This window comes from Geotrypetes seraphini, chromosome 1 (assembly GCF_902459505.1).
Source record: "Geotrypetes seraphini chromosome 1, aGeoSer1.1, whole genome shotgun sequence".
NCBI classification, from domain to species: Eukaryota; Metazoa; Chordata; class Amphibia; order Gymnophiona; family Dermophiidae; genus Geotrypetes; species Geotrypetes seraphini.
In genome coordinates, this window is record NC_047084.1 from 125,464,837 (window position 1) to 125,478,865 (window position 14,029).

General features: G+C 53.8%; 1 protein-coding gene across 2 annotated transcripts in view; it reads left to right on the forward strand.

Moving 5' to 3' along the window:
- Positions 1–575: 575 nt before the first annotated feature.
- The window catches only part of LOC117357396, a 57,407-nt gene continuing 43,953 nt past the window's right edge, over positions 576–14,029 (forward strand). Inside the window, exon 1 of one of the 2 annotated variants that reach the window (XM_033937909.1) lies at positions 576–869. The gene's annotated coding sequence lies outside the window, so the exon portion shown is untranslated. The remainder of the gene's footprint in view (positions 870–14,029) is intronic. The other variant, XM_033937918.1, reaches the window with a different exon arrangement.

Below are 14,029 nucleotides of genomic sequence, written 5' to 3' on the forward strand. Positions count from 1 at the left end.
GTGGTCAGAATGAGGCTTGAATTGCAGTGAAAGACTATTGGAACACTCGAATGAGGCTTGAATAGCAGTGAGAGGCTATTGGAGCAATACAATGAGGCTTGAATTAGAGGCTATTGGAGCAATATGAGGTTCGAATCACAGTGAGTGGCTATTGGAGCACTAGAATGAGGCTTGAATAATGAGGCTCCAATCACAATGAGTGGCTATTGGAGCTCTAGAATGAGACTTGAATCACAGAGGCTATTGGAGCACTAGAATGAGGCTTGAATCAGAGGCTATTGGAGCAATATGAGGTTCGAATCACAGTGAGTGGCTATTGGAGCACTAGAATGAGGCTTGAATCACAGAGGCTATTGGAGCACTATAATGAGGCTCCAATCACAATGAGTGGCTATTGGAGCTCTAGAATGAGGCTTGAATCACAGAGGCTATTGGAGCAATAGAATGAGGTCGAATCACAATGAGTGGCTATAGGTAATCTAGAATGAGGCTTGAATCAAAGAGGCTATTGGAGCAATAGAATGAGGCTTGAATCACCAAGCGTGAAATGTACTGAGGCTGCAGGAGCACCACACTGAGGGTTGAGACATAGAACACTAGAATGAGGCTTGCAACTGACTGGAATACCAGTGAATATCATCTCACAGACTTGCCTACGCGCAGAATTTCCTGAGCGTCCTCATTGGTGGCATCGGAACGCATCCTCCTCGCTCATTGGCTGCTGGGCTTTGTTCGCAAAAGATTGGTGTAGCGGAGCAGGTGTCCCTCGCTGATTGGCTGCTGGGAGTTTCCCGGCATTCCTTCTGTCCAGGTACCGAAACTTCGCGGTGGCGAAACCACCGAGCGGGAACATGAGAGAGTCAAGAGACGTAAGTGATTGGCGCTGCTCTTCCCCTCAAATGCAGCCCTGGAAAGAAGCACTAGGTGGGGGGTGAGCGCGAGGAACGCTAGCAGCCGCTGCGCGCGCCTTTCCACCTATCAGGAGCGTGGCGTTCGGCACGAGCCTGGCCTTCCCCTCCCCCTCCTTCTAAGCGTTGCTGCCTCTCCTAAGTCAACCAGCATTCAGCCCAAACTTCTGCCCTTCTTCCGTCTTATTTTCCCCATCTCAGACGCTTTTACTCCTGCCTCAATTCTGCCCCCTCCTCCCACCTGCAGGTGTGGCATCTCCCCCCCCCCCAACCTCCCTCCCCAGGAAGCAACCGTGGAGGCAACACAGTGAACAGGGCTGCTAATGGCCAGCCCCACCAGCGCCCCCTGCAGACAGACAAGGACATAAGAAGAGCCTCACTGGGTCAGACCAATGGTCCGTCCAGCCAAGTAGCCTGTCCTCAAGGTGGTCAATCCAGGTCCCTAGTACCTGGCAAAAACCCAAAGAGTGGCAACATTCCGGAACCCCAAAGACTAACAAAAGATTCTAGAACCCCCAAAGAGTAGCAGCATTCCCCCATGTCTTTCTCAATAACAGACTATGGACTTTTCCTCCAGGAACTTGGCCAAACCTCTTCAGCCCCTCCTTCCACCTGTAGGTATGGCATCTCTCCCACCCCCCCACCCCCCTCCCCAGGAAGCAACCGTGGAGGCAACACAGTGAACAGGGCTGCTAATGGCCAGCCCCACCAGCGCCCCCTGCAGACAGACAAGGACATAAGAAGAGCTTCACTGGGTCAGACCAATGGTCCGTCCAGCCAAGTAGCCTGTCCTCAAGGTGGTCAATCCAGGTCCCTAGTACCTGGCAAAAACCCAAAGAGTGGCAACATTCCGGAACCCCAAAGACTAACAAAAGATTCTAGAACCCCCACAGAGTAGCAGCATTCCCCCATGTCTTTCTCAATAACAGACTATGGACTTTTCCTCCAGGAACTTGGCCAAACCTCTTCAGCCCCTCCTTCCACCTGTAGGTATGGCATCTCTCCCACCCACCAACCCCCCTCCCCAGGAAGCAACCGTGGAGGCAACACAGTGAACAGGGCTGCTAATGGCCAGCCCCACCAGCGCCCCCTGCAGACAGACAAGGACATAAGAAGAGCCTCACTGGGTCAGACCAATGGTCCGTCCAGCCAAGTAGCCTGTCCTCAAGGTGGTCAATCCAGGTCCCTAGTACCTGGCAAAAACCCAAAGAGTGGCAACATTCCGGAACCCCAAAGACTAACAAAAGATTCTAGAACCCCCAAAGAGTAGCAGCATTCCCCCATGTCTTTCTCAATAACAGACTATGGACTTTTCCTCCAGGAACTTGGCCAAACCTCTTCAGCCCCTCCTTCCACCTGTAGGTATGGCATCTCCCCCACCCACCAACCCCCCTCCCCAGGAAGCAACCGTGGAGGCAACACAGTGAACAGGGCTGCTAATGGCCAGCCCCACCAGCGCCCCCTGCAGACAGACAAGGACATAAGAAGAGCTTCACTGGGTCAGACCAATGGTCCGTCCAGCCAAGTAGCCTGTCCTCAAGGTGGTCAATCCAGGTCCCTAGTACCTGGCAAAAACCCAAAGAGTGGCAACATTCCGGAACTTCAAAGACTAACAAAAGATTCTAGAACCCCCAAAGAGTAGCAGCATTCCCCCATGTCTTTCTCAATAACAGACTATGGACTTTTCCTCCAGGAACTTGGCCAAACCTCTTCAGCCCCTCCTTCCACCTGTAGGTATGGCATCTCTCCCACCCACCAACCCCCCTCCCCAGGAAGCAACCGTGGAGGCAACACAGTGAACAGGGCTGCTAATGGCCAGCCCCACCAGCGCCCCCTGCAGACAGACAAGGACATAAGAAGAGCCTCACTGGGTCAGACCAATGGTCCGTCCAGCCAAGTAGCCTGTCCTCAAGGTGGTCAATCCAGGTCCCTAGTACCTGGCAAAAACCCAAAGAGTGGCAACATTCCGGAACCCCAAAGACTAACAAAAGATTCTAGAACCCCCAAAGAGTAGCAGCATTCCCCCATGTCTTTCTCAATAACAGACTATGGACTTTTCCTCCAGGAACTTGGCCAAACCTCATCAGCCCCTCCTTCCACCTGTAGGTATGGCATCTCTCCCACCCACCAACCCCCCTCCCCAGGAAGCAACTGTGGAGGCAACACAGTGAACAGGACTGCTAATGGCCAGCGCCCCCTGCAGACAGACAAGGACATAAGAAGAGCTTCACTGGGTCAGACCAATGGTCCGTCCAGCCAAGTAGCCTGTCCTCAAGGTGGTCAATCCAGGTCCCTAGTACCTGGCAAAAACCCAAAGAGTGGCAACATTCCGGAACTTCAAAGACTAACAAAAGATTCTAGAACCCCCAAAGAGTAGCAGCATTCCCCCATGTCTTCTCAATAACAGACTATGGACTTTTCCTCCAGGAACTTGGCCAAACCTCTTCAGCCCCTCCTTCCACCTGTAGGTATGGCATCTCTCCCACCCACCAACCCCCCTCCCCAGGAAGCAACCGTGGAGGCAACACAGTGAACAGGGCTGCTAATGGCCAGCCCCACCAGCGCCCCCTGCAGACAGACAAGGACATAAGAAGAGCCTCACTGGGTCAGACCAATGGTCCGTCCAGCCAAGTAGCCTGTCCTCAAGGTGGTCAATCCAGGTCCCTAGTACCTGGCAAAAACCCAAAGAGTGGCAACATTCCGGAACCCCAAAGACTAACAAAAGATTCTAGAACCCCCAAAGAGTAGCAGCATTCCCCCATGTCTTTCTCAATAACAGACTATGGACTTTTCCTCCAGGAACTTGGCCAAACCTCTTCAGCCCCTCCTTCCACCTGTAGGTATGGCATCTCTCCCACCCACCAACCCCCCTCCCCAGGAAGCAACTGTGGAGGCAACACAGTGAACAGGGCTGCTAATGGCCAGCCCCACCAGCGCCCCCTGCAGACAGACAAGGACATAAGAAGAGCTTCACTGGGTCAGACCAATGGTCCGTCCAGCCAAGTAGCCTGTCCTCAAGGTGGTCAATCCAGGTCCCTAGTACCTGGCAAAAACCCAAAGAGTGGCAACATTCCGGAACTTCAAAGACTAACAAAAGATTCTAGAACCCCCAAAGAGTAGCAGCATTCCCCCATGTCTTTCTCAATAACAGACTATGGACTTTTCCTCCAGGAACTTGGCCAAACCTCTTCAGCCCCTCCTTCCACCTGTAGGTATGGCATCTCTCCCACCCACCAACCCCCCTCCCCAGGAAGCAACCGTGGAGGCAACACAGTGAACAGGGCTGCTAATGGCCAGCCCCACCAGCGCCCCCTGCAGACAGACAAGGACATAAGAAGAGCCTCACTGGGTCAGACCAATGGTCCGTCCAGCCAAGTAGCCTGTCCTCAAGGTGGTCAATCCAGGTCCCTAGTACCTGGCAAAAACCCAAAGAGTGGCAACATTCCGGAACCCCAAAGACTAACAAAAGATTCTAGAACCCCCAAAGAGTAGCAGCATTCCCCCATGTCTTTCTCAATAACAGACTATGGACTTTTCCTCCAGGAACTTGGCCAAACCTCTTCAGCCCCTCCTTCCACCTGTAGGTATGGCATCTCTCCCACCCACCAACCCCCCTCCCCAGGAAGCAACTGTGGAGGCAACACAGTGAACAGGGCTGCTAATGGCCAGCCCCACCAGCGCCCCCTGCAGACAGACAAGGACATAAGAAGAGCTTCACTGGGTCAGACCAATGGTCCGTCCAGCCAAGTAGCCTGTCCTCAAGGTGGTCAATCCAGGTCCCTAGTACCTGGCAAAAACCCAAAGAGTGGCAACATTCCGGAACTTCAAAGACTAACAAAAGATTCTAGAACCCCCAAAGAGTAGCAGCATTCCCCCATGTCTTTCTCAATAACAGACTATGGACTTTTCCTCCAGGAACTTGGCCAAACCTCTTCAGCCCCTCCTTCCACCTGTAGGTATGGCATCTCTCCCACCCCCCAACCCCCCTCCCCAGGAAGCAACTGTGGAGGCAACACAGTGAACAGGGCTGCTAATGGCCAGCCCCACCAGCGCCCCCTGCTGACAGACAAGGACATAAGAAGAGCCTCACTGGGTCAGACCAATGGTCCGTCCAGCCAAGTAGCCTGTCCTCAAGGTGGTCAATCCAGGTCCCTAGTACCTGGCAAAAACCCAAAGAGTGGCAACATTCCGGAACCCCAAAGACTAACAAAAGATTCTAGAACCCCCAAAGAGTAGCAGCATTCCCCCATGTCTTTCTCAATAACAGACTATGACTTTTCCTCCAGGAACTTGGCCAAACCTCTTCAGCCCCTCCTTCCACCTGTAGGTATGGCATCTCTCCCACCCACCAACCCCCATCCCCAGGAAGCAACCGTGGAGGCAACACAGTGAACAGGGCTGCTAATGGCCAGCCCCACCAGCGCCCCCTGCAGACAGACAAGGACATAAGAAGAGCCTCACTGGGTCAGACCAATGGTCCGTCCAGCCAAGTAGCCTGTCCTCAAGGTGGTCAATCCAGGTCCCTAGTACCTGGCAAAAACCCAAAGAGTGGCAACATTCCGGAACCCCAAAGACTAACAAAAGATTCTAGAACCCCCAAAGAGTAGCAGCATTCCCTCATGTCTTTCTCAATAACAGACTATGACTTTTCCTCCAGGAACTTGGCCAAACCTCTTCAGCCCCTCCTTCCACCTGTAGGTATGGCATCTCTCCCACCCACCAACCCCCATCCCCAGGAAGCAACCGTGGAGGCAACACAGTGAACAGGGCTGCTAATGGCCAGCCCCACCAGCGCCCCCTGCAGACAGACAAGGACATAAGAAGAGCCTCACTGGGTCAGACCAATGGTCCGTCCAGCCAAGTAGCCTGTCCTCAAGGTGGTCAATCCAGGTCCCTAGTACCTGGCAAAAACCCAAAGAGTGGCAACATTCCGGAACCCCAAAGACTAACAAAAGATTCTAGAACCCCCAAAGAGTAGCAGCATTCCCCCATGTCTTTCTCAATAACAGACTATGGACTTTTCCTCCAGGAACTTGGCCAAACCTCTTCAGCCCCTCCTTCCACTTGTAGGTATGGCATCTCTCCCACCCACCAACCCCCCTCCCCAGGAAGCAACCGTGGAGGCAACACAGTGACCAGGGATGCTAATGGCCAGCCCCACCAGCGCCCCCTGCAGACAGACAAGGACATAAGAAGAGCCTCACTGGGTCAGACCAATGGTCCGTCCAGCCAAGTAGCCTGTCCTCAAGGTGGTCAATCCAGGTCCCTAGTACCTGGCAAAAACACAAAGAGTGGCAACATTCCGGAACCCCAAAGACTAACAAAAGATTCTAGAACCCCCAAAGAGTAGCAGCATTCCCCCATGTCTTTCTCAATAACAGACTATGGACTTTTCCTCCAGGAACTTGGCCAAACCTCTTCAGCCCCTCCTTCCACCTGTAGGTATGGCATCTCTCCCACCCACCAACCCCCCTCCCCAGGAAGCAACCGTGGAGGCAACACAGTGAACAGGGCTGCTAATGGCCAGCCCCACCAACGCCCCCTGCAGACAGACAAGGACATAAGAAGAGCCTCACTGGGTCAGACCAATGGTCCGTCCAGCCAAGTAGCCTGTCCTCAAGGTGGTCAATCCAGGTCCCTAGTACCTGGCAAAAACCCAAAGAGTGGCAACATTCCGGAACCCCAAAGACTAACAAAAGATTCTAGAACCCCCAAAGAGTAGCAGCATTCCCCCATGTCTTTCTCAATAACAGACTATGGACTTTTCCTCCAGGAACTTGGCCAAACCTCTTCAGCCCCTTCTTCCACCTGTAGGTATGGCATCTCTCCCACCCACCAACCCCCCTCCCCAGGAAGCAACCGTGGAGGCAACACAGTGAACAGGGCTGCTAATGGCCAGCCCCACCAGCGCCCCCTGCAGACAGACAAAGACATAAGAAGAGCCTCACTGGGTCAGACCAATGGTCCGTCCAGCCAAGTAGCCTGTCCTCAAGGTGGTCAATCCAGGTCCCTAGTACCTGGCAAAAACCCAAAGAGTGGCAACATTCCGGAACCCCAAAGACTAACAAAAGATTCTAGAACCCCCAAAGAGTAGCAGCATTCCCCCATGTCTTTCTCAATAACAGACTATGGACTTTTCCTCCAGGAACTTGGCCAAACCTCTTCAGCCCCTCCTTCCACCTGTAGGTATGGCATCTCTCCCACCCACCAACCCCCCTCCCCAGGAAGCAACTGTGGAGGCAACACAGTGAACAGGGCTGCTAATGGCCAGCCCCACCAGCGCCCCCTGCAGACAGACAAGGACATAAGAAGAGCCTCACTGGGTCAGACCAATGGTCCGTCCAGCCAAGTAGCCTGTCCTCAAGGTGGTCAATCCAGGTCCCTAGTACCTGGCAAAAACCCAAAGAGTGGCAACATTCCGGAACCCCAAAGACTAACAAAAGATTCTAGAACCCCCAAAGAGTAGCAGCATTCCCCCATGTCTTTCTCAATAACAGACTATGGACTTTTCCTCCAGGAACTTGGCCAAACCTCTTCAGCCCCTCCTTCCACCTGTAGGTATGGCATCTCTCCCACCCACCAACCCCCCTCCCCAGGAAGCAACCGTGGAGGCAACACAGTGAACAGGGCTGCTAATGGCCAGCCCCACCAACGCCCCCTGCAGACAGACAAGGACATAAGAAGAGCCTCACTGGGTCAGACCAATGGTCCGTCCAGCCAAGTAGCCTGTCCTCAAGGTGGTCAATCCAGGTCCCTAGTACCTGGCAAAAACCCAAAGAGTGGCAACATTCCGGAACTTCAAAGACTAACAAAAGATTCTAGAACCCCCAAAGAGTAGCAGCATTCCCCCATGTCTTTCTCAATAACAGACTATGGACTTTTCCTCCAGGAACTTGGCCAAACCTCTTCAGCCCCTCCTTCCACCTGTAGGTATGGCATCTCTCCCACCCCCCCACCCCCCTCCCCAGGAAGCAACTGTGGAGGCAACACAGTGAACAGGGCTGCTAATGGCCAGCCCCACCAGCGCCCCCTGCTGACAGACAAGGACATAAGAAGAGCCTCACTGGGTCAGACCAATGGTCCGTCCAGCCAAGTAGCCTGTCCTCAAGGTGGTCAATCCAGGTCCCTAGTACCTGGCAAAAACCCAAAGAGTGGCAACATTCCGGAACCCCAAAGACTAACAAAAGATTCTAGAACCCCCAAAGAGTAGCAGCATTCCCCCATGTCTTTCTCAATAACAGACTATGGACTTTTCCTCCAGGAACTTGGCCAAACCTCTTCAGCCCCTCCTTCCACCTGTAGGTATGGCATCTCTCCCACCCACCAACCCCCCTCCCCAGGAAGCAACCATGGAGGCAACACAGTGAACAGGGCTGCTAATGGCCAGCCCCACCAGCGCCCCCTGCAGACAGACAAGGACATAAGAAGAGCTTCACTGGGTCAGACCAATGGTCCGTCCAGCCTAGTAGCCTGTCCTCAAGGTGGTCAATCCAGGTCCCTAGTACCTGGCAAAAACCCAAAGAGTGGCAACATTCCGGAACCCCAAAGACTAACAAAAGATTCTAGAACCCCCAAAGAGTAGCAGCATTCCCCCATGTCTTTCTCAATAACAGACTATGGACTTTTCCTCCAGGAACTTGGCCAAACCTCTTCAGCCCCTCCTTCCACCTGTAGGTATGGCATCTCTCCCACCCACCAACCCCCCTCCCCAGGAAGCAACCGTGGAGGCAACACAGTGAACAGGGCTGCTAATGGCCAGCCCCACCAGCGCCCCCTGCAGACAGACAAGGACATAAGAAGCGCCTCACTGGGTCAGACCAATGGTCCGTCCAGCCAAGTAGCCTGTCCTCAAGGTGGTCAATCCAGGTCCCTAGTACCTGGCAAAAACCCAAAGAGTGGCAACATTCCGGAACCCCAAAGACTAACAAAAGATTCTAGAACCCCCAAAGAGTAGCAGCATTCCCCCATGTCTTTCTCGATAACAGACTATGGACTTTTCCTCCAGGAACTTGGCCAAACCTCTTCAGCCCCTCCTTCCACCTGTAGGTATGGCATCTCTCCCACCCACCAACCCCCCTCCCCAGGAAGCAACCGTGGAGGCAACACAGTGAACAGGGCTGCTAATGGCCAGCCCCACCAGCGCCCCCTGCAGACAGACAAGGACATAAGAAGAGCCTCACTGGGTCAGACCAATGGTCCGTCCAGCCAAGTAGCCTGTCCTCAAGGTGGTCAATCCAGGTCCCTAGTACCTGGCAAAAACCCAAAGAGTGGCAACATTCCGGAACTTCAAAGACTAACAAAAGATTCTAGAACCCCCAAAGAGTAGCAGCATTCCCCCATGTCTTTCTCAATAACAGACTATGGACTTTTCCTCCAGGAACTTGGCCAAACCTCTTCAGCCCCTCCTTCCACCTGTAGGTATGGCATCTCTCCCACCCCCCAACCCCCCTCCCCAGGAAGCAACTGTGGAGGCAACACAGTGAACAGGGCTGCTAATGGCCAGCCCCACCAGCGCCCCCTGCTGACAGACAAGGACATAAGAAGAGCCTCACTGGGTCAGACCAATGGTCCGTCCAGCCAAGTAGCCTGTCCTCAAGGTGGTCAATCCAGGTCCCTAGTACCTGGCAAAAACCCAAAGAGTGGCAACATTCCAGAACCCCAAAGACTAACAAAAGATTCTAGAACCCCCAAAGAGTAGCAGCATTCCCCCATGTCTTTCTCAATAACAGACTATGGACTTTTCCTCCAGGAACTTGGCCAAACCTCTTCAGCCCCTCCTTCCACCTGTAGGTATGGCATCTCTCCCACCCACCAACCCCCCTCCCCAGGAAGCAACCGTGGAGGCAACACAGTGAACAGGGCTGCTAATGGCCAGCCCCACCAACGCCCCCTGCAGACAGACAAGGACATAAGAAGAGCCTCACTGGGTCAGACCAATGGTCCGTCCAGCCAAGTAGCCTGTCCTCAAGGTGGTCAATCCAGGTCCCTAGTACCTGGCAAAAACCCAAAGAGTGGCAACATTCCGGAACTTCAAAGACTAACAAAAGATTCTAGAACCCCCAAAGAGTAGCAGCATTCCCCCATGTCTTTCTCAATAACAGACTATGGACTTTTCCTCCAGGAACTTGGCCAAACCTCTTCAGCCCCTCCTTCCACCTGTAGGTATGGCATCTCTCCCACCCACCAACCCCCCTCCCCAGGAAGCAACTGTGGAGGCAACACAGTGAACAGGGCTGCTAATGGCCAGCCCCACCAGCGCCCCCTGCTGACAGACAAGGACATAAGAAGAGCCTCACTGGGTCAGACCAATGGTCCGTCCAGCCAAGTAGCCTGTCCTCAAGGTGGTCAATCCAGGTCCCTAGTACCTGGCAAAAACCCAAAGAGTGGCAACATTCCGGAACCCCAAAGACTAACAAAAGATTCTAGAACCCCCAAAGAGTAGCAGCATTCCCCCATGTCTTTCTCAATAACAGACTATGGACTTTTCCTCCAGGAACTTGGCCAAACCTCTTCAGCCCCTCCTTCCACCTGTAGGTATGGCATCTCTCCCACCCACCAACCCCCCTCCCCAGGAAGCAACCATGGAGGCAACACAGTGAACAGGGCTGCTAATGGCCAGCCCCACCAGCGCCCCCTGCAGACAGACAAGGACATAAGAAGAGCCTCACTGGGTCAGACCAATGGTCCGTCCAGCCTAAGTAGCCTGTCCTCAAGGTGGTCAAGCCAGGTCCCTAGTACCTGGCAAAAACCCAAAGAGTGGCAACATTCCGGAACCCCAAAGACTAACAAAAGATTCTAGAACCCCCAAAGAGTAGCAGCATTCCCCCATGTCTTTCTCAATAACAGACTATGGACTTTTCCTCCAGGAACTTGGCCAAACCTCTTCAGCCCCTCCTTCCACCTGTAGGTATGGCATCTCTCCCACCCACCAACCCCCCTCCCCAGGAAGCAACCGTGGAGGCAACACAGTGAACAGGGCTGCTAATGGCCAGCCCCACCAGCGCCCCCTGCAGACAGACAAGGACATAAGAAGAGCCTCACTGGGTCAGACCAATGGTCCGTCCAGCCAAGTAGCCTGTCCTCAAGGTGGTCAATCCAGGTCCCTAGTACCTGGCAAAAACCCAAAGAGTGGCAACATTCCGGAACCCCAAAGACTAACAAAATATTCTAGAACCCCCAAAGAGTAGCAGCATTCCCCCATGTCTTTCTCAATAACAGACTATGGACTTTTCCTCCAGGAACTTGGCCAAACCTCTTCAGCCCCTCCTTCCACCTGTAGGTATGGCATCTCTCCCACCCACCAACCCCCCTCCCCAGGAAGCAACCGTGGAGGCAACACAGTGAACAGGGCTGCTAATGGCCAGCCCCACCAGTGCCCCCTACAGACAGACAAGGACATAAGAAGAGCCTCACTGGGTCAGACCAATGGTCCGTCCAGCCAAGTAGCCTGTCCTCAAGGTGGTCAATCCAGGTCCCTAGTACCTGGCAAAAACCCAAAGAGTGGCAACATTCCGGAACCCCAAAGACTAACAAAAGATTCTAGAACCCCCAAAGAGTAGCAGCATTCCCCCATGTCTTTCTCAATAACAGACTATGGACTTTTCCTCCAGGAACTTGGCCAAACCTCTTCAGCCCCTCCTTCCACCTGTAGGTATGGCATCTCTCCCACCCACCAACCCCCCTCCCCAGGAAGCAACCGTGGAGGCAACACAGTGAACAGGGCTGCTAATGGCCAGCCCCACCAGCGCCCCCTGCAGACAGACAAGGACATAAGAAGAGCCTCACTGGGTCAGACCAATGGTCCGTCCAGCCAAGTAGCCTGTCCTCAAGGTGGTCAATCCAGGTCCCTAGTACCTGGCAAAAACCCAAAGAGTGGCAACATTCCGGAACCCCAAAGACTAACAAAAGATTCTAGAACCCCCAAAGAGTAGCAGCATTCCCCCATGTCTTTCTCAATAACAGACTATGACTTTTCCTCCAGGAACTTGGCCAAACCTCTTCAGCCCCTCCTTCCACCTGTAGGTATGGCATCTCTCCCACCCACCAACCCCCATCCCCAGGAAGCAACCGTGGAGGCAACACAGTGAACAGGGCTGCTAATGGCCAGCCCCACCAGCGCCCCCTGCAGACAGACAAGGACATAAGAAGAGCCTCACTGGGTCAGACCAATGGTCCGTCCAGCCAAGTAGCCTGTCCTCAAGGTGGTCAATCCAGGTCCCTAGTACCTGGCAAAAACCCAAAGAGTGGCAACATTCCGGAACCCCAAAGACTAACAAAAGATTCTAGAACCCCCAAAGAGTAGCAGCATTCCCCCATGTCTTTCTCAATAACAGACTATGGACTTTTCCTCCAGGAACTTGGCCAAACCTCTTCAGCCCCTCCTTCCACCTGTAGGTATGGCATCTCTCCCACCCACCAACCCCCCTCCCCAGGAAGCAACCGTGGAGGCAACACAGTGAACAGGGCTGCTAATGGCCAGCCCCACCAGCGCCCCCTGCAGACAGACAAGGACATAAGAAGAGCCTCACTGGGTCAGACCAATGGTCCGTCCAGCCAAGTAGCCTGTCCTCAAGGTGGTCAATCCAGGTCCCTAGTACCTGGCAAAAACCCAAAGAGTGGCAACATTCCGGAACCCCAAAGACTAACAAAAGATTCTAGAACCCCCAAAGAGTAGCAGCATTCCCCCATGTCTTTCTCAATAACAGACTATGGACTTTTCCTCCAGGAACTTGACCAAACCTCTTCAGCCCCTCCTTCCACCTGTAGGTATGGCATCTCTCCCACCCACCAACCCCCCTCCCCAGGAAGCAACCGTGGAGGCAACACAGTGAACAGGGCTGCTAATGGCCAGCCCCACCAGCGCCCCCTGCAGACAGACAAGGACATAAGAAGAGCCTCACTGGGTCAGACCAATGGTCCGTCCAGCCAAGTAGCCTGTCCTCAAGGTGGTCAATCCAGGTCCCTAGTACCTGGCAAAAACACAAAGAGTGGCAACATTCCGGAACCCCAAAGACTAACAAAAGATTCTAGAACCCCTAAAGAGTAGCAGCATTCCCCCATGTCTTTCTCAATAACAGACTATGGACTTTTCCTCCAGGAACTTGGCCAAACCTCATCAGCCCCTCCTTCCACCTGTAGGTATGGCATCTCTCCCACCCACCAACCCCCCTCCCCAGGAAGCAACCGTGGAGGCAACACAGTGAACAGGGCTGCTAATGGCCAGCCCCACCAGCGCCCCCTGCAGACAGACAAGGACATAAGAAGAGCCTCACTGGGTCAGACCAATGGTCCGTCCAGCCAAGTAGCCTGTCCTCAAGGTGGTCAATCCAGGTCCCTAGTACCTGGCAAAAACCCAAAGAGTGGCAACATTCCGGAACCCCAAAGACTAACAAAAGATTCTAGAACCCCCAAAGAGTAGCAGCATTCCCCCATGTCTTTCTCAATAACAGACTATGGACTTTTCCTCCAGGAACTTGGCCAAACCTCTTCAGCCCCTCCTTCCACCTGTAGGTATGGCATCTCTCCCACCCACCAACCCCCCCCCCCAGGAAGCAACCGTGGAGGCAACACAGTGAACAGGGCTGCTAATGGCCAGCCCCACCAGCGCCCCCTGCAGACAGACAAGGACATAAGAAGAGCCTCACTGGGTCAGACCAATGGTCCGTCCAGCCAAGTAGCCTGTCCTCAAGGTGGTCAATCCAGGTCCCTAGTACCTGGCAAAAACCCAAAGAGTGGCAACATTCCGGAACCCCAAAGACTAACAAAAGATTCTAGAACCCCCAAAGAGTAGCAACATTCCATGTGGAATCCCCAAAGAGTAGCAGCATTCCCCCATGTCTTTCTCAATAGCAGACTATGGACTTTTCCTCCAGGAACTTGGCCAAACCTCTTCAGCCCCTCCTTCCACTTGTAGGTATGGCATCTCTCCCACCCACCAACCCCCCTCCCCAGGAAGCAACCGTGGAGGCAACACAGTGAACAGGGCTGCTAATGGCCAGCCCCACCAGCGCCCCCTGCAGACAGACAAGGACATAAGAAGAGCCTCACTGGGTCAGACCAATGGTCCGTCCAGCCAAGTAGCCTGTCCTCAAGGTGGTCAATCTAGGTCCCTAGTACCTGGC